Here is a 19,905-nt window from a genome sequence, read left to right on the forward strand (position 1 = left end):
AAGAGGAGATGGATAGTACGTCTGCATCCAACTTTGTGCAGATGTTGTCATTCATGCTGTCCAGCCTGTTGAGGGAGGGACCCCCGTATAAAAAAACTCAAGTGGAATGAGCTTTACTGGGTGGCCACGCTACTAGACCCTCGGTATAGGCACAAAGTGCCGGACATGTTACCAACTCACCAGAAGGCAGAAAGGATGCAGCACATGCAGAACAAGCTGGCAACTATGCTTTACAATGCGTTTAAGAGTGAGGGCACAGCACAACGCAATAAAGGTACCACTGCCAGTAATCCTTCTCCAATGTCCACGCAGGCAAGGACAGGACACTCCAGCAATCTCATGGTGATGTCAGACATGCGGACATTCTTTAGTCCAACGCCTCGCCTTAGCGCTTCCGGATCCACCCTCCACCAACGCCTGTACTGACAGGTAGCCAACTACCTGGCCTTAAGTGTGGATGTAGACACTGTGAGCAGCGATGAACCCTTGGACTACTGGGTGCGCAGGCTTGACCTGTGGCCAGAGCTGTCCCAATTTGCCATCCAACTCCTGTCTTGCCCTGCCTCAAGCGTCCTGTTAGAAAGGACCTTCAGCACAGCTGGAGGCATTGTCACTGAGAAGAGAAGTCTCCTAAGTCACAAAAGTGTTCGGTACCTCACCTTTATCAAAATGAATGAGGCATAGATCCCGGAGGGCTTCTGCCTGCCCGAAGACTAAGTCAGTCGCCACACACAGCATCTCTGCCTGCACGCCGTGTGACTGGCTGCTTGCCCCAAGACTAAGTCGCTCCCCACACAGCATCTCTGCCTGCAGGCCGCTTGACTGCCTTCTCCGCCACCACCAACAGGGTCCAGGACTCCAGGCGGATTCCTGAATTTTTAAGGCCGCTGCTAGCAGCGGCTGCTATAATAACTTTTCTGGTGTGTGTACTGTACATGCCTGCCTAATTTTTGTGGCTGCACTGCAGCTGCAACAACAAAACAAATGGCATGTACATGTGCCCATTCCCCTTCATGATCATTACCTTGCTGCGGTGAAGGGGCTTGCGTATCACAATGAAGCAATGACTGCCGGCTATATGAGTGTCTCAGGGGGTGGCACACCAAAGATAATAAGGTTGTTGCTTCATTGTGGACAGACCAAATGTGATCAGCTGGACAGTCACTGTTGTTCTATCATTGAGCTACCACAGCCCGGCGACCATATGGGCTTGAAAAACGCCACGGCCTGCACTCTGGCCATGGTGCGCACCAGTCCAGCACAGCCGTCACTACACAAACAGCTGTTTGTGGTGCTTTACACAGTGAGTTTTGGTGTGTCAGTGTGAAGCAGTACTCTAATTACACTCCCTGATTGATGTATACACATGCAAGATGTTTTAAAGCACTTTAGGCCTGCAATTTAGCATTCAATGTGATTTCTGCCCTTAAAGGGATACTGTAGGGGGTCGGGGGAAAATGAGTTGAAGTTACCCGGGGCTTCTAATGGTCCCCCGCAGACATCCTGTGCCCGCGCAGCCACTCACCGATGCTCCGGGCCCCGCCTTCGGGTTCACTTCTGGAATTTCAGACTTTAAAGTCTGAAAACCACTGCGCCTGCGTTGCCATGTCCTCGCTTCCCCTGATGTCACCAAGAGCGCACGGCACAGGCACAGACCATACTCGGCCTGCGCAGTACACTCCTGGTGCCATCAGCAGGAGTGAGGACATGGCAACGCAGGTGCAGTGGTTTTCAGACTTTAAAGTCTGAAATTCCAGAAGTGAACCAGCGGCGGGGCCGGAGCATTGGGGAGTGGCTGCACAGGCACAGGATGTCTGTGGGGGACCATTAGAAGCCCCAGGTAACTTCAACTCATGTTCCCCTGACCCCCTAACAGTGTCCCTTTAAAACGCTGCTTTGCGTCCAATCCTGATTTTTCCCGGGGACTTTTGGCGTGTATCCCACTCCGCCATGCCCCCCTCCAGGTGTTAGACCCCTTGAAACATTTTTTTCATCACTTTTGTGGCCAGCATAAATTTTTCTAGTTTTAAAAGTTTGCCTCCCTATTGAAGGCTATTGCGGTTCACGAAAGTTTGCGCGAACTGAACTTTCGCGTGAGGTTCGCGAACACGGTTTGCGATCAAAAAATTGGAGGTTCGGGTCATCTCTAGTGCACAAGGTGTCGGAACCATTGCTGCTCGGATACCCCTTTTCAAAATCTGGATACCTTGATATCCGATCCGGGTCGGAGATCTGATGTCAAAATTTTGCGATCCGAATCCAGCCGTGGGTCCAGAATCAGGATGATCCAGATGTCCTCCCGAGCACGCATCTGCTTCACCCTTGGGTCTTTGCACAGGCACTGCAGCATGTGCTCTGCCATGGGGAAGAGGGCTGCCATCTCTGCTGACACATACTCGTCTTCATCACCCCCAGTACTGTCCTCCTCCTCCGATTCCTGATCCTTCCCCTGCTCTCTCCACCTACGCACCACTGCAGCTGCACTCCGCTGTGCCCCCTCCTACAACTCCTCCAAGTCCTCCAAGTCCTCAACCTCCTCCTCCTGCCACACAGAGGTGGACTGTGAAGGTTGCTACTGCTGCTCCTGCTGGATCAAGGCTTCCTCTCCCACTTCCAGCAGAGCATAGAGGGCCTTGTCCAGCATGCACACCATGGTCACCCACTCACACAGCGACGTATGGGTTGGCTGACCATGATTGTGGCCTCCAGGAAGGGTGCCAGCACCAAGTACACCAGCTGAATTTTTCCCCATTAAGCAGGGCAGATGATGGGAGGTGGGTGGTGTCGGTCCCGGGAAGTTGGCCTCCATGGTGGCTTTGGCCAGGTAGTGGTTGACAGCCCGCCTCTGTTCAACCAGATGTTCCAACATTGCCAGGGTGGAATTCCAGCGTGTTGGAACGTCTATGATGAGCCAGTGCTGTGGGAGGTTCAGCTCCAGCTGCACGGCTTCCAGGGACACTGTGGCACCACCCGAGCAGCGAAAATGACCCACGGTTTTCCTTGCAGCTCCCAAAACAGTGTCCATCCCCTGGTAGGTGCGCAGGAATTTCTGCACCACCAGTTTCAGGACGTGGGCCAGACAGGGGATGTGGGTGAGGTTTCCCCGGTGGATGGCGGCAACCAGGTTTGCCCCATTGTCGGCCACCACCTCTCTGACTTTCAGGCCTCTGGGGGTCAGCAAACTCCTCTCCTGCTCTCAGAGCTTGGCCAGGACGTGGTCTACCGTAAGTTTGTTCTTCCCCAGGGTGACCATATGCAGCGGCGCTTGGCAGTGGCGGGCCTTCACGCTGCTGCTGAGGCGGGGATGTTTGGTGGCCGGTTTGCCGGAGGATGGAACCGGATCAGAGGTGGAACCTGCTGCACTTCCCCTGACCCTGCTGCGGGGTGGCACCACCCTCTGGGACTGATGCGGCAGAACTGACGGAGGCCGCAATGTTGCTCCCTCTCCTCTTGGCTTTGCTGCCCCTCCCCCGGCTGCCAGTGCCAGACATAGTACAAGATAATGTGATGTGAGTCCCAGATGATGTGGGGTACATGTCCTTTATTAATATGGGGCTTGGACTGTGAATCAGCACTCTGACAGACAGCAGAGTAGAACAAGACACACTGACACTGCTCACAGCTCAGTCAGCAGCACAGCAGCACTGCAATAATCTGTAGCTAACACAGTACTACTGACTCTCTATAGCAGGCCAGCAAGCAGCAGGAGGCCTGGACTGTGCACAGCACACACAGACAAATACACAGGACCTAACTAGCAGGCAGCTGCTGCAGCTCAAAGTCTGACTGACTGACACTAACAAATTACACAGACTATCTAACTACAACACAATATAACAGTAGTGTAGTGAAGGTGTTTATGTGTAAAACGCTGGGTTAGCCAAACACACTGGAGTTGTCTCTCAGTGGCAGTCACAAAGCAAGGCCGAGATTCTCATCATGGCCCCCCTCCTTATATACAGGATGGACTGGCGAAGGTTCTCCTCTGTGATTGGTTGCTTGGGCTTAGGCTAGGAACCCTCTGATTGGCTCAATGACCTCATGGAAGTCATCTCCATGGTAACAGTACCAGAATTCGGATATCGACTGGTATCCGTGGATATCCGGGTATGCGACCAAATATCTGCAGGTTGCTATCCGGATTTTGGCCCAGGTATCCGGAATCCGAATCCGGTCAGATAGCTGAAAAAAGTTTGGATATCCTGGTTACCCGGATATCCGGAATCCTGATGAGCAGCACTGGTCGGAACTGATATAATAGAAATGGGAAGCAATCAGCAGCGCCAAACCTATCCAGCACAAAAGTCACTCTAGACCATACACTCCAAGAAAAATGTCCACTGAGTTCGCTGTGGGGTCATCCAATGGGAAAGTTCAAATAGCAAAAATCCACTGCGCTCTCATTCCATAGCCACGATCTAAAATTAGATAAACAGACTGCACATCGCTTGATATTGTAAACACTTTTAGATTTAAAAGACCCGTGTGATTGTGAACACTCTGTGCTTCCACTCGTGACTCCACCACCCAAAAATGGAGAGGCTCACCGGATTAAAACCACCTCGTTTTGCAGGTGGATCTCTCGCTTTGTTATGTCTCACTCAGGCACATCAGTGAAGCATACCCATATGCTGGTATCAAACGTTTAATGTCTTAAATTTTTTTTAATTTTATGAAGATATTAAATGTTTGATACCAGCATATGGGTATGCTTCACTGATGTGCCTGAGTGAGACATAACAAAGCGAGAGATCCACCTGTAAAACGAGGTGGTTTTAATCCGGTGAGCCTCTCCATTTTTGGGTGGTGGAGTCACGAGTGGAAGCACATAGTGTTCACAATCACACGGGTCTTTTAAATCTAAAAGTGTTTACAATATCAAGCGATGTGCAGTCTGTTTTTCTAATTTTAGATCGTGGCTATGGAATGAGAGCGCAGTGGATTTTTGCTATCTGATATAATAGAAAGCAGAGGTACCAGCAGAACTCACTTGACAGTAACCAGGTAAGAATGGTCGAACAGTCCAAGATCATACACATGAATCAGATGACTATTAAACACTGGGTCACAAGCTAAGTCCAGACAAGCCAAGGGTCATACACAGTAATCCAATCCAATTGTCTAACCAAAGGGATAATCCAAAGAATAGTTAAAATACAGGCATCAATAGAGTAGTCAAAGTTCAGGAAAGGTAATAGCAAGGATCAATCAGAAGAGGTGAGACACAAACATAGAAAACATCCAACTGGCTGATCCTCTAACCCATTCCAATGTAATATTTTTAGATCACATACAGGACCCTAACTGATATTGTAAGTTAAAACAGGGGAGTTGGGTTCCTGCTCATTAATCTCTTTTCATCATAAAAAAACCTGCCCTGCAGTTTTCACGAACCAGAATCATATTTATTTTGCCAAGTACAACGGGGGTTGTACCCGGAATTATTTTTGGCTCAACAGGGTCGGAGATGGTACAAACACAGACGTGCAATCCAACACATACAATCAGGTACAGTAGTACAAGTAAGCATACACCTATATATACATACAGCCCTTAGTCTAGTGAAGGATGCGTGGGAAAGTCTGGAGTGCTATGTGAGGGGAGAAGCCTGCCATCTACCGGTGGTGCTCGCTCAGCTCCGCAGCAGTCCCAGATCCCCGCAGTGTGTCCTGGAAGAGAGTGTATAGAGAGATAGAAAGAGAGAAGGGATAGCTAAATAGAGAGTGTAGAAGAAAGAGAGCCAAGGCAGGGAGAGAGACAGAGGCAGAGTCCTTTTTGGGCTGCAGGTTACAAACAGTCAGTCCGAGTAGTGACCCTCCCTGTGGGAAATCGCCAGGTGGGCCGCGGATCTTCACGACTGGGTGGTGGTGCAGGTTGATCGCTGATCTTCAGGGCTAGGAGGTGGTGCAGGCTGACCTGGTCTGCGGCAGTGGCAGGGGTAGACCCTGGGTGGCCTAGCAGCTGGGGGCTGCCTGCGGCTGGTGGAGGCTGTGGCTGGTGAAGACCCTCTCTGGATTGCACGTGGGAGGCCCAGCAGGAAGTAGTGGTGGTCAGGCCTCCAGCATGAGAGAGAGCTGGCTGGTGTCCTGGACTCCTAGGCCCCATCGCAGCGGCCCATTTGGTGGAGGGGGATCCTGTAGACACCTCAATCCCGGGCTGTGGAGGAAGGCTGCTCCTGCAGTGCTAGTGGCGTCCTGGTCGCCCTGGGTAGCGGGGTACCGTGGTACCGCTGATCTCTTGGTCGTAGCGTTGGTTGGAGGGGCTGGCTCGAAGCGGTGGCTGGAGGGGCTGGCTCGGGGCAGCAGTCAGGCAGCAACAAAGATGCCAGTGCAGGGGGCGTGGCTACCGTGCAGAGGAGAGCAGACGCATGTAGCAGGAGCTCCTGAAATCCTAATCAAAAACCAGCTCAATCAGACATGAATCCACAGCAAGACTTCATGTCACACGAAGAAGACATGATGACTGAGCAGGATGCATCAAAGAAACGGAAAAAGAACACCCCAAAACCCCGCAAACTTACAGATTACTTTGGGAACAAGGCAGGTCATTCCTCAGCTAAGACTCAAGATGGCGCCGGTGACAAGAGACAAAACAGCACGGGCTTGCTTAATGAAGAATCCTTGCCGACAGTTAACCCAGGCTGTTCCCCTCCCTCCTCGGGTAACTCGACTCCATCTCCCAGCACTCCTTCCTCGAGAAGCCCAGTAAAACACAAGCTGCGGCTGACAGAAAATGAGGCAGAAGATCAGGTAGGAGATAGTGACAGCGGTGGCACACACACACGAGCAGCATCAGAAATAGCTGCTGCCATAGATGCATACCCAGCAACAGAACAAGCAGCCTCCCAGCAATTTATTAAAGACATATTAATATCTTTTAGGCAGTCCCTTCTACTTGACTTTGCAGACATGAATTCTAATATTAAGAAAGATATAACAGATCTAGGCACCAGAGTGGATTTAACTGAGAGGAAAATCACAGAGATCATACAAGAGCACAATGTAGTTGTGGACACTACAGATACCATAACAGATGACATAAAATGGCTGAAAACAAAAAATGCAGACTTAGAGGATAGATGCCGCAGAAACAACCTCAAGTTTAGAGGCATATCAGAACAAGTCCCCACAGGAGAGTTAAAGCAATATATACAAGACATTATAAAAGCGGCCATCCCCTCTGCAAACAGCACTGAATTAATACTAGACAGAGTCCACAGGCTCCCAAAACCTGCATTCATCCCAGAACAGGCTCCGAGGGATGTCATTGCTAAATTCCTATGCTACCATATAAAAGAGCAGCTGTTGTTCTATATCCAAAAGAACAACACACTTCCAGACCCTTTCAAGCACATCCACCTTTACGCTGACCTATCTCAGGCTACATTAAAAAAAAGAAGAGACCTACAACCACTGACCAAGGCACTACGATCACTACAAGTTCCCTACAAATGGGGTTTCCCCACTAAAGTTCTATTCCGATTCAACAATAAAGCCCTCGCCATTGCCTCGCTTGATGAAGGGATAAAGCTCTTCAAAAAACTGAACATTTCAGTGCAAATAAACAGACCAGAAAAGGAGAAAATGGCAAGGAATACAAAGGTTGCTGTGGATTGGCACACCAAATAGGGTGAAAGGATCTGACTCTACATGCAGTACTTATTGAAGACCATCTGTCCTGATTATAGGGCAGACATAGTTCATGGTAACTTCCTAATAGGCAGTGAGATTAAACTGCCTCTGTCCCCTTTATTTGCGTGAGATCACGGACTCACATCTCATGTTACTACAGGTTAATGTTGACACTGTTATTGTTATAATTTTACTTCACTGCTGCTTCATAATACCTCTGCTTATGTACCAATGTCCCTGCACAAATGATATATCTTCTGATGTTTCAGGACTTCTCTTATCAAAATGTAAATTAATTAGGCTTTTACCCTTCAGCCTTCAACAACACTGCATTGCTCGCTATTTAAAATATATACAAAATGCCCCTAACAATTTCATCTATTAACACCAGGGGGCTCAATTCACCACAAAAAAGACATTATTTCTGGTCTGAAATGACCTCAAACCATATTGACATAATTTTTGGTCAAGAAACACATCTTCTCGACAAAGATAAGCACCTCCTAAAACATAAGATGTACACATCCATCCTTCACAGTACATTCTCCCAAAAAAAAGGGGGGCACTCATAGCCTTCCATAAAGATCTATCAGTGGTTCCTGATGAAATAATCACAGACCCAAAAGGCAGATACATAATATTTTGTGGAACCATAGACTCTATCCAATATACACTGGTCAATTTGTATGCCCCTAATTCAGGGCAAAAACCCTTCATTGACAAACTAATGGATAAAATTAATAAAATTAAAAAAGGCTTCCTACTACTAGGAGGAGACTTTAATTCACATCTAACCACACTGGACACCTCTTCCAAGAAAAAGAGAACCAGCACATCGATCTTGAAAATGACACACTGGCACAACCTATATGACCCATGGAGAACATTGAATGGAAATGTCAGAGATTACACATATTTCTCACACAAACATAATTCCTACTCAAGGATAGACTTCTTTCTAACAGATGCCATCCTTTTACAAGAGGTAGTATCAACCTCTATTGGTATAACCACCTGGTCTGATCACGCACCTATCACTATAATATTAAAACACACCGCCATACCCAAAAGGCCCCAATTATGGAAACTGAATGTACATACCCTCTCAGCCCCCGACAACAAATTATTAATACAAACAGCATTAACCGAATTCTTCCAAATTAACACATCCTCAGATATCAATGAAGCAACTATATGGTCGACCCATAAAGCGGTCATCAGAGGCCATCTCATCCGGTTAGGAGCGAAATTTAAAAGAGAAAGACGGATAAAAATGGAAAACTTATTAGCAAAAATAAAACAAGTAGAATCCCAGCATAAAATAACTAACACCATCCCCCTTAAAAACGAACTATATACCCTACGTAATCAACTAAAAGATTTACTGTTATATCAATATGACAAAAACATACAGAGATTTAAAATTAACTACTACTCGCAAGGCAATAAGGCTAGTAAGTTACTTGCTAAATTGCTGAAACAAAGAAATATCAAAGCCAGAATCCATAGTCTAAAACACCCAACAAAACAAAAAGAGGTAACAAACCCAAAACTAATCGCAGAGGCATTTAAATTGTACTACCAACAATTATATAATATCAAAAATGACCCCTTAACACCACAACCCAATCAAAAATCCATCACTAGCTTTCTCAATGCGATAAACCTCCCTAAACTTTCTACACCACAACTGGAAAAACTCAATGCTCCCTTTTCAAACGAAGAAATTTGTAAAACTATACAAAAATTAAAACTTAATAAAGCTCCCGGCCCAGATGGTTTCAGCAATGAATACTATAAAACTTTCGCAAATACATTATGCCCTCACCTAACATCACTATTTAACCAATACAGAACAGGCCTTAAGATCCCAGCTGAATATCTTGAAGCATTGATAACAGTAATACCTAAACCAGGAAAGGATCACACGAATCCAGCTAACTATCGCCCAATCTCTCTGCTCAATTGCGACACCAAATTATATGCCAAACTCATCTCCAACAGGTTAATGAACATCACAAACACCTTAATAGCATCAGACCAGGTGGGATTCACAAAAGGAAGGCAAGCAGCAGATGGAACCAGGAGAATGATTAATGTGTTGAAGTTTGTGGAAATGTCGAAGGCCCCCTCCGTGTTCCTTACTTTGGACGCGGAGAAGGCCTTCGACAGAGTACACTGGGGTTTTATGAAACAGGTTCTGGAGAAATTTGGTTTCGATGGTCCAATCTTGAGAGCCATACTTGCACTTTATTCAAACCCCTCGGCCATGGTTAATGCTGCCGGTTTCATTTCGGAAAAATTCCTGATTACTAATGGCACGCGCCAAGGCTGTCCCCTTTCACCAATCATTTTCTCTCTTTTGATGGAAACACTAGCTGAAAAAATTAGAACAAACCACAACATTACAGGCATTGAAATAAACCACAAGGCTCACAAGATTGGACTATTCGCAGACGATGTGATATTATCACTTTCAAATCCGGTGTGCTCACTAAAGAATGTGTTATCAGACCTAGAGAATTTCTCTTCAGCATCACTTTATAAGCTCAATAAAAACAAATCTCTGCTACTAGGTATACATATCCCGACCCATATGAAAAATGTCATAGATACAGAAATTCAACTCCCGTGGGCAGACAGACACATCCCATATTTAGGGATTCTCCTCCCCCACTCCACAAATGATCTATTTAAATACAACTATTTACCACTCTTATCGAAAGTCAAACAAGACTGTGAAAATTACAGTAAAACAATGTTATCTTGGTTGGGAAGAATTATATGTTTCAAAATGTTTGTGCTCCCAAAAATATTATATATAATTCGCACAATAAATATACCCATAAAGAAAGAGTTCCTTCACAATTTGAAAAAAATTATCGCAAAATTTATTTGGAAAAACAGTACTCCTAGAGTATCTTATAATTATATGTCTTTACCTATTAACAAAGGAGGAATGGGCCTACCATGTGTAGAGAAATATTACTACTCTACCTTACTAAATATGTCCAAAGATTGGTGGTCCAAAACTACATCTAAGCAATGGGTCGACATGGAAGAAAACATTATGAACACTAATCTGAAAGCCCTAATATGTAATATATTATTAAAGAACAAAATACCTAAATCTCAATTTCCCACAATCCAAGCTACTATTATGGCTTGGGAATATTACATCAAATATCCTTACAAAAACACAGACCTAAGTACTGTACGTCTACCTATCCAGATCTTAAAATTCTATTCGACAAATCTAAACTTAAACCCCTTACAAGGTAAAGGAATCCAACATCTCGGAGATATTCTTGAATCAGATAAACCAATACCGTGGGAAGCACTGCAGGGAAAATATCGAATTCCAGATTCATTTAAATTCAACTATACAAGAATACAACACATTCTAGCAAATACCTCACTGGAACCTTTATATCTCCCCACACATATACTCACAATGCTTAATAGTAAATTACCATTCAGAGGAGGAATATCAGTTTGGTATTCCGAACTATACCCGAACAATCTATCTCTAATCCAAAAATATACTAATGTATGGTCTTATGACCTAAAAGTAACAATCTCCCCTAATCAGATACTGGCAACAAGCAAACTTATTAAACAATTCTCCCACTGCAATACACATTGGGAACAATTTCAGAAATTATTAACTAAATGGTACATAACACCAAGGAAAATTGCTACTTTTACCTCGAGTGCATCTCCGATGTGCTGGAAGTGTAACGAGTCAATAGGAACTTTAAAACACATGGTCTGGGAATGTGATATGGTCAAGTCATTGTGGAACTCAGTAGAAGTCTCACTAAAGTCTCTAATTTCAAGGAACTTTTCACTCAAACCAGAACTAGCATTGTTCTTGATCGACCTCCATACCTTTGATAAAAACATTCAACCAGTGATATGTCATTTACTAATAGCCGCCCTTTATCTTATAACGGTAAATTGGAAGTCCAGTGAACACATTCCATGGTCGCATCTTAAAGCCCTGGTAAACTCCAACTTACAACTAGAAAATATTATAAGGGCTAGAAGCGACAAAACTTCAATAAATTATCAAGATCTAACATTATGATGGGACAACAAATATACGAGTACAGAACTACCGGACATACTAACCACGGTAATATGCAAGTCTAAGAGGTACTTTTTGCAGCTTCTTTTGATTTAATGTTGTTTTGTTTAGTCTTTGTTAAGTAGCTGTTTATTATCCATAGGCCAAGCATTGTTAACGAGTTAGTAGCAGCCCAACCTGGCACATCTGAATAAGAATATATGAGGTAAACATATCCGCAAATACATACAGTATCCAATGAACCCACAAAACTCAGACAACCGTAACTGACATCATGAGACCAAGCCTAACTTCTCAAAGCTATGAAGAGTATACACATAGATAGCCTATCAGACAAGATCTTCAAATCTGTGAAGATCCCACCCATACCCTCAGACCAACCTCCTGCCGCCCAGGTTAGGGAAGGCCGAGGAGGCCTGAAAAGAGGGATTTACAAATGTGTCTACTTCACACGTTAGCCTTTGGGTAATGTTCGCCAAACACCCAAAATCTGCTAAAAATTCCTAATATACCCAATAATTACATGGCTCTCTGAGATATACAAAATAAAGATTGTCTTCTTATCCTCATAGATAGAGGTATAACACGCAAGATAGTTACGCACTCAGTGTTATGTTATGAATGTTAAGAATATAATTCATAAGTTTAATGCATTGCCTTGTATGTTCACCTTATCCTACTGTGTTATAATGCATTTATTACATTGTAATGTAACGCTTTATAGAAAACTTAATAAAAATCTTTATTGCGAAAAAAAAAAAAAAAAAAAAAAAAAAGATGCCAGTGCAGGAGCGCTGATCCGCCCGAACAGCTGGTCCGCTGAGTGAAGCGGGGCGCACCCGACCAGCAGAGTAGTCGGTGGCCTGCACAGGCATCATCCTCCATGGCTGGAAACATGCAGAGGACGGGTACCTCTCCCTTGGGAGCCCTTAGTTCCATGGTGGTGTCAGCGGGGGTGGTGTAGCTGATGGTCCAGGGGCAGTGGCGGCAGATCGGCAGAGCTCTGTGCTGCCTCTCTATGCCTGCACACTGCACGTGGGCCCCCGAGCAGCTGATCCTCTTGCCGACCATCCTCTGCCACGATGTGTGGCTGATAGAGAGCCAGACCGGCAGTGTCCATGTCCTCCGCCTCCTACCTCAGCAAGAGGTGAAGCCAGAGGTAAGTGGAGGAGGGATAGCCCTTTAAAAAAGTAAAAAAGAGAACCCTATTGTGTCATTTTTGCACAATGTGAAGTAAGCTTGATGCCTATGCACATGTACGATGCCACTTATATAACGAATGTCCATACGTTTAGAGTCATATCTGCATATTTACCCTATCTGCCTAAGGGCAGAAATATGAAATTCCCAACCATAGTCACAGTCTAGTATCCCTACAATAGTCCAAGTTTGGAAATGGAGCCAAACAACTTACCCTTTTTTGGGAAGAATTGTTGGAAGAAAGAAATGCAAATTGGGGGGGGAGGGTGCTGTGATGAATCCACTGCTGTTTCTGGGGATATGTGTAAATTATTACTATGGGTGAGTGGATACAATTAGCTGTCATTTAACCACATTTTAAAAAACATCCTATTGTAACTTTAATCTATATTCTAAAAACTACAAGGCCCTTTTAAAGAAAAAAAAATTAACATAGCTAGAGAATTTGGTGATTAAAGCATGTATAGGCCTTTGATATTAACTGCTAAAGTTGGTGCCACTAACTTCAATGTAATTGGTGAAAGTATTTTGAGGAAAATTTTCTGAACCACCAGAAATTCAAGGAAATTATCATAAAACTGTTAGAGGTGTTCTTGCTCATCCCTAGTCTTTGGCAGTAAATGTCAGGAGGCAGTCAAACATGGGAATGAGACTTTTTCAGTATAGACTTTACACAAGGCATATCAGGCCAGGGAGGCATATCAGGTGTGTGTAGATGAGTTTAATGAGTCAAGTAAAAAATACACACAGCCAGGATACTAAGGGAAGTTGGGTTTCCTTTTCTTTTTTATTAAAATAACTTTTTCACTCTGAAATTGAAAAAGTACCGAAAAGTAGGTGAAAAAGTACATTTTTCCGAGTAAGTTCTTTCTTGCTGGTGGCTTAAAAGGCATTTTATTTATAATGTGAAAATATCACCTAGGAGAAAACTTAATAGAAAAAGACAATAGGCTGGGTCCCTTGCCTGTTGCTGTAAATGTGAGGCTGTCACACTTTGACTGTCCTTCTAGCGCAGTTCTTGGGATATTATGAGATGTCTGCTGCTTGTTGTTGTCTCCAGTGATTTGTAAACAATATATAGTAATTAGCCGGACTCATGAGGCCAAAGCTAAGATTGGCAAATGAAAGATTTCAGCAGCTGAATCAATTAACCAGTAGTCCTGTTACTGTCATTGTTCCATTATTTGCTAGCCCCAATTTCCCAACTCCCACTTTTAGCTGAGGTTGTTGGTGAGCTAATGATAATCTTTTTTTGTTTTTCATCTCCTGCTCTCACTGTCTATTAACATAAAGCTGTATGTTTATCCAAGTTTACAACTGAGAACTCTGCAAGCTCCTCTATAACCTAGGTTCTCAACGTGTGGTATGCGTACCCCAGGGGGTACTTCTGATGGCTCCAGGGGGTACTAGGGCTTGATATACTTAACCAAGAATAACAAATTTAGAGTTTTAGAAAATTATAAATCTTATTTAAACAACACTAAATTAGTGTTTTAGCTAATTAAAAGCAATAGTAAATGCTTGGATATTGTTTAGAACCACTTATCATGTACTACGATTTAATATATATTCGTCAAGGGGTACTTGTGATAATGTTTACTATGCTAGGGGGTACTTGGTGAGTACAGGGTTTTAAAAGGGGTACATACCAATAAAATGTTGAGAAACACTGCTCTATAACATTCTATAGATTGCATAGTTTAAGGGCATTTGGATATGGCCTGCACATATTTCTGTCTCTAGTAGTTTCAAAATGTCAAGCATGTCTCAGCTTTATGCACTGAATGCAAAATTAAGCAAGAAAAAGCAACTACTCTTTATGTTCATCTTATTCACATTGACATGAATGATTTTATGTATTCTACCTGTGCAAAGCCCATAACTCTTCTATTAGAAACTAATACAGTTCTCTATAAAACACATTTCTGAATATATTTATCATGCAACACAATATTATTGGGCAACTAGTCTTTGTTTTTGAATGCATAGTTGCTTTGATCAATGTAAATCACAATACACTGTCACTTATATGGCAGAAAAAAATGTTATTTTGTTCCTTTATTTGCATGAATTTGCATGTTAGGAAATTTGAATGTTTTCCCCTGTGACATTTGCATTTATTTATGGGCAGATAAATCTTCTATCATTTACTTCCAGTTTTATAAAAATGAACCATTTCCTTGATGCAATTTAAAAACTGATCTGGAGGTAGCTATTTCTCAACAGTGTGGTACATCTGTGAAACTTTGACAGAGCACAATTTTTTATTCTTATAATACATAGTCTCTCATTATGCAGGGCAGTTTCTAGGCTAAATTGCACCCAGGGCGAGGATGTAAAAATTGCGCCCCTTCTTCCCCACCCCTCTGGACTCGCAAACCCCTACTCTTTAGGGACAGTCACACAGCCACAGGCCACAAATAGATCTGCCTATTTACTAGTGACCAGCTGCTCATCCAAGAGGAAGCAGGGACCACGAAGAAACACAGTCGAAGAGAGCACGGAAAGCCGATTCCTCCATGGGCACTGTGCACTGACAGCCTGCAGTACCGCTACAGGACATCAGGTGTCATCACACGGTGGTGACGTTATGATGACTTGATGTCTGATGCAGGTTGGCCAGGAGGAGTCAAGGAAGGTGATCGAGCTGGTAATCTTCTTTCTTCTTCCATTTGGCTGCACTGTGCGTCACCAGCTCCCTAGTGGTTATGTCCTTCTGCCTGCGCCCCCCTTCTTCTACATGCTGGTCTGCGCCCAGTGCGATCGCCCTGCCCGCACTGCCCAAGAAACAGCCCTGTCATTATGTTATAAACAGTCCATGGCATGTTCACATGAAATATTCTATTGCTAAATGGCTGAATAGTGTATTGGTTAAGGGCTCTGCCTCTGACATGGAGGGCCTGGGTTCAACTCTCGGCTCTGCCTGTTCAGTAAGCCAGCACCTCTTCAGTAGGAGACCTTGGGCAAGTCTCCCTAACACTGCTACTGCCTATAGAGTGCATCCTAGTGGCTGCAGCTCTGGCACTTTGAGTCCGCCAGGAGAAAAGCGTGATATAAATGTTCTGTGTTTGTTAAATATCAATAATCACATTTTAGCAGCACTGATTAACTGAATAAAATAAACAATGTGTATGTTATTGTAACAAGCATATAAAAAGCATTTCAATGTATTTCTCTATTTAAGAGACTATTCAGTGAAGATTAAACATTCCTCTTGTAAAAAAAATGTATAATTACTTTCCGGGTCTTTATCCTTAAACTCACTCCCACGATCCCTGGGTGCAATGCCTTCTGGCCCATACCCCTGCCCCTTAAGGGCCCATTTTCACTAGTCGCATTGCAATGTGGAAACCGCTCCACAAGGGAACTGCAACCAATTCACGTCAATGGAGTAGTTTCCAATGACGCAAATTTTCGGACGTGATCCAGCGCAATGCGATGCGGGGGAATTTATGGATAGCATGCTGTCTTTCTGCCTTTTTTCTGCAGCACCCATCCAAGTCCCCATAGCCACCGACGGGAGGCCGCATTACACCACATACTGTTGTATGGAAGACAACCGGAAGTGCTTGTGAAGGGATGCAAGGCGATGCGGCGATCACCTTGCATCCAAAACGCCAGTGGAATCGGGCACTAAAGGATACCTTAGTGATAATTATTATTCAAAAAGGATGTCTAATGTGTGTATGGGGAGTTGTGCAGAAGCTTCCTGCATATCCCGTGCCCCAGTGTCTCTCTCCATTCTCCACCAGTACTGATTCACGTAATCTTCTTCCTGGTCAGTGCAGTCGGTGCCCTCCGACTCGGACATGCTATGTTGTGCATACGCAGTATGTCCACTTGGTCACCTTGCGAGTGCGCTTCCCTGCGATATAAGCACTTTTGCACAATCACAAGGCACCCAAGCAGACATACTATGCATGCGCAGCATAGTATGTCCAGTTCAGAGGTATCCTTTAAAGAAAAGTGCCATGACGCTCTCGCTATCTGAGAGTGTCACAGAAGTGCCACGGCCCATTTCTGCAAGGGTTGCATTTGGGTGCTTATCAACCCTGCTTGACATTAACCTCCTTGCCGGTTATCCCTCGGTGTAACCTGCGCAGGAGGATTTCTCAGGCCCCGCTGGGCCGATTTGCATAATTTTTTTTTATTGCATGCAGCTAGCACTTTAATACATTTCTATGTTGGGGACCCCAAGACCTCCAAGTTTCCTTGGTAAATAAACTACTGGTAGTGGGGTACAGGGTTTACAACCAAACCATATGAACTTCTTCATTATGTTTGTTATGTCTTTAAGATATGATTTGGAGAGTGGAATGGGTAGAGTTCTGAATAAATATAGAATTTTAGGTAACACAAACATTTTGAAAGCAGCTATTTTGCGGGACCAGGAGAAGTGGAATTTGTCTAGAGAGGAACAAAGATTTGTTATAGTGCTGAGTAGTGGTATGAAATTTTGGTTCATCAGGTCTGCTTTTTTTGCTGTTAATTTGATGCCTAAATATTGCACTGCCGAGGTTGCCCATGGGAATTTAAACTTTTCAAAAATGGTCTGCTTCATGACAGGGGAAATATTAAGGCCTAGGATATAGGATTTATTTTGATTTAATTTGTAATAGGAAACTTCTGAAATGTTTTGGAGTGTTGTAGAAAGTTTATTGGGTCTGTTAAGATTAGTGCGACATCGTCAGCAAATAAACTAATGGTATGATTGGTGACTCCTACCTTTAGACCTGGGATGAGGATCTTATTTTCTGAGCGAGCATTTCCATTAATAAAACAAAAATAATGTGGGATAGTGGGCAACCTTGGCGTGTGCCGTTTGATATGGTAAATTTATTTGAAAGAAAACCATCGGCATTAACTTTTGCAGACGGATTGTTATATAACGACATGATTGCTGTCAGGATTGGGCCTGAGAATCCAAATTTTATTAGGGTTTACTTCAGGTATCCCCAGTGAACTCTGTTGAACGCCTTCTCCGCATCCAAAGTTAGGATGAGAGAAGGCGTTCGACAGAGCTCTATCTGTCTCAAAATGTTTATCATTCTCCTGGTCCCACCCGAGGATTGTCTGCCTTTTGTGAATACAACCTGGTCCGTATTTAATAGGTCTGGGGTGATGTTCATAAGTCCATTTGCTTTTAATTTTGCATATATTTTTAAGTAAGAATTTAATAAGGATATTGGCCTGTAGTTGCTTGCCTGCTGGTGGTCCTTGCCTGGTTTGGGTATAACTGTTATAGTGACCTCGAGGTATTCTTGAGGTATGGGGGAGCCTGCCATAAAGCTATTAAATATGTCAACAAGCATTGGAGAAAGTACTTGGGAGAAAGTCATATAGTGCTCGTTTGAATAGCCATCTGGGTCAGGGGTTCTGTTTCTTTTTAGATTTTTAATTACTTCAGTTATTTCAGGGAGGGTAAACTTGGTATTAAGAGAATTTAGTTGTGAGTCTGATAAAGGATTAATAGTGACGGAAGCTAAATAGTCTGATATACTTTTTCAATTGGGTTGTGGAGAAAGATTTAGGATTCATAATTGTTTCTTTAGATGTAGGGTGGATTAACCACTTGCCGACCGCACACTCATACCGTGTGGCGTCAAAGTGGTAGCTGGAGGACCAGCAACGCAGATCTGCGTCGCCAGGTGCCTCCCTAATTAATCAGGAAAGGCCGCTCGCGCGAGCGGACGTTTCCTGTTAGATCACGGAGCGGGTCTCCGTGAATAGCCTGCGAGCCGCTAATCGCGGCTCGCAGACTAAGTGTAAACGCAGGAGACATTTGTCTCCTTTGTTTACATTGAACGGCGCTGCTGCGCAACAGCGCCGTAAGGCAGATCGGCGATCCCCGGCCAATCAGCGGCCGGGGATCACCGCCATGTGACAGAGGACATCCTGTCACAGGCTACACAGGACGGATAGCATCCTGTGCAGCCCCAATCACCAGGGGGGACAGGTAGGAGAGGGAGGGGGGGAATTTCGCTGCAGAGGGGGGCTTTGAGGTTCCCCCCCCCCCGCAACATGCCAGCCGGCAGGAGCGATCAGACCCCCCCTGCACATCATCCCCATAGGGGGGGAAAAAGGGGGGTGATCTGATCACTCTGCATGCACCCTGATCTGTGCTGGGGGCTGCAGAGTCCACCCAGCACAGATCACAAAAAACAGCGCTGGTCCTTAAGGGGGGGGGGGTAAAGGCTGGGTCATCAAGTAGTTAAAGAGTGTATTGCGGACTTAGTTTGTCTGTGCTTTACCAACTTTGCTAGTAGTTTCCCTGCCTTATTACTTTGAGAATAATTAGTGGTGTTAATTTTTTGTAGGTTATGCTCATATTAATATAGAAGGAGACTGTGAAGTTCCTGGCGAAGTAGAAAGAGTTATTTGTTAATATTAGAATCTTGATTATTTTTGTTTAATTTCTCCAATGTTTGTATCCGGTCTAATAAATCATTATATTGTTTGTCCCTTTCTTTTTTAGATATTGCACACTGTCTGATGAATAGGCCTCTCATACAGTATATGCTTTGTGGGCTGACCAGACAACAGGGCAAGCAACCTCAGGAACGCTATTTAGATAAAAAAAATTCTTGTAATTTATCTTTAAAATGAGAAGTGTATTTGTAATTAAAATGAGAAGTGTATTTGGGGTCATTTAGTATAGTTTGATTAAGTCTTTCTGACCTTCCTTTTAAAAAGGAAACCTACTGTATGAATTTACAGTTTATACATTTTTTTACCCCCTCATAAACAGAATAACCTTTGTATTAAAGCTACCATCGAATTGTAAAGGTTGAAAAGAGGGGAAAAAAAGGAAAAAGGATAAATATTGCAAAATAAATTGTATAAATAGTTTAAGGTGAAGAGAAAACTATGTATTTATATTTTATATATTTTAGTGAGTGGCATGCCTCCAGCTGTGATGTCTTTCATGAGCACTGATTACTGAGTTTAAGCAAGCAAAGGATTCCACAGACTGCCTTTGGCTTT

The 19,905-nt window shown here is 43.9% G+C and overlaps 1 long non-coding RNA gene across 1 annotated transcript in view; it reads left to right on the forward strand.

The window, feature by feature from the left end:
• Window positions 1-19,522, forward strand: part of LOC137551674 (uncharacterized) — a 43,874-nt gene extending 24,352 nt beyond the window's left edge. Inside the window, exon 3 of the long non-coding RNA XR_011027050.1 lies at window positions 19,397-19,522. This is a non-coding gene — a long non-coding RNA (uncharacterized lncRNA). The remainder of the gene's footprint in view (window positions 1-19,396) is intronic.
• The last annotated feature ends 383 nt before the right edge of the window (window positions 19,523-19,905 follow it).

The sequence above is a fragment of the Hyperolius riggenbachi genome, chromosome 1 (assembly GCF_040937935.1).
Source record: "Hyperolius riggenbachi isolate aHypRig1 chromosome 1, aHypRig1.pri, whole genome shotgun sequence".
Classification (NCBI taxonomy): Eukaryota; Metazoa; Chordata; class Amphibia; order Anura; family Hyperoliidae; genus Hyperolius; species Hyperolius riggenbachi.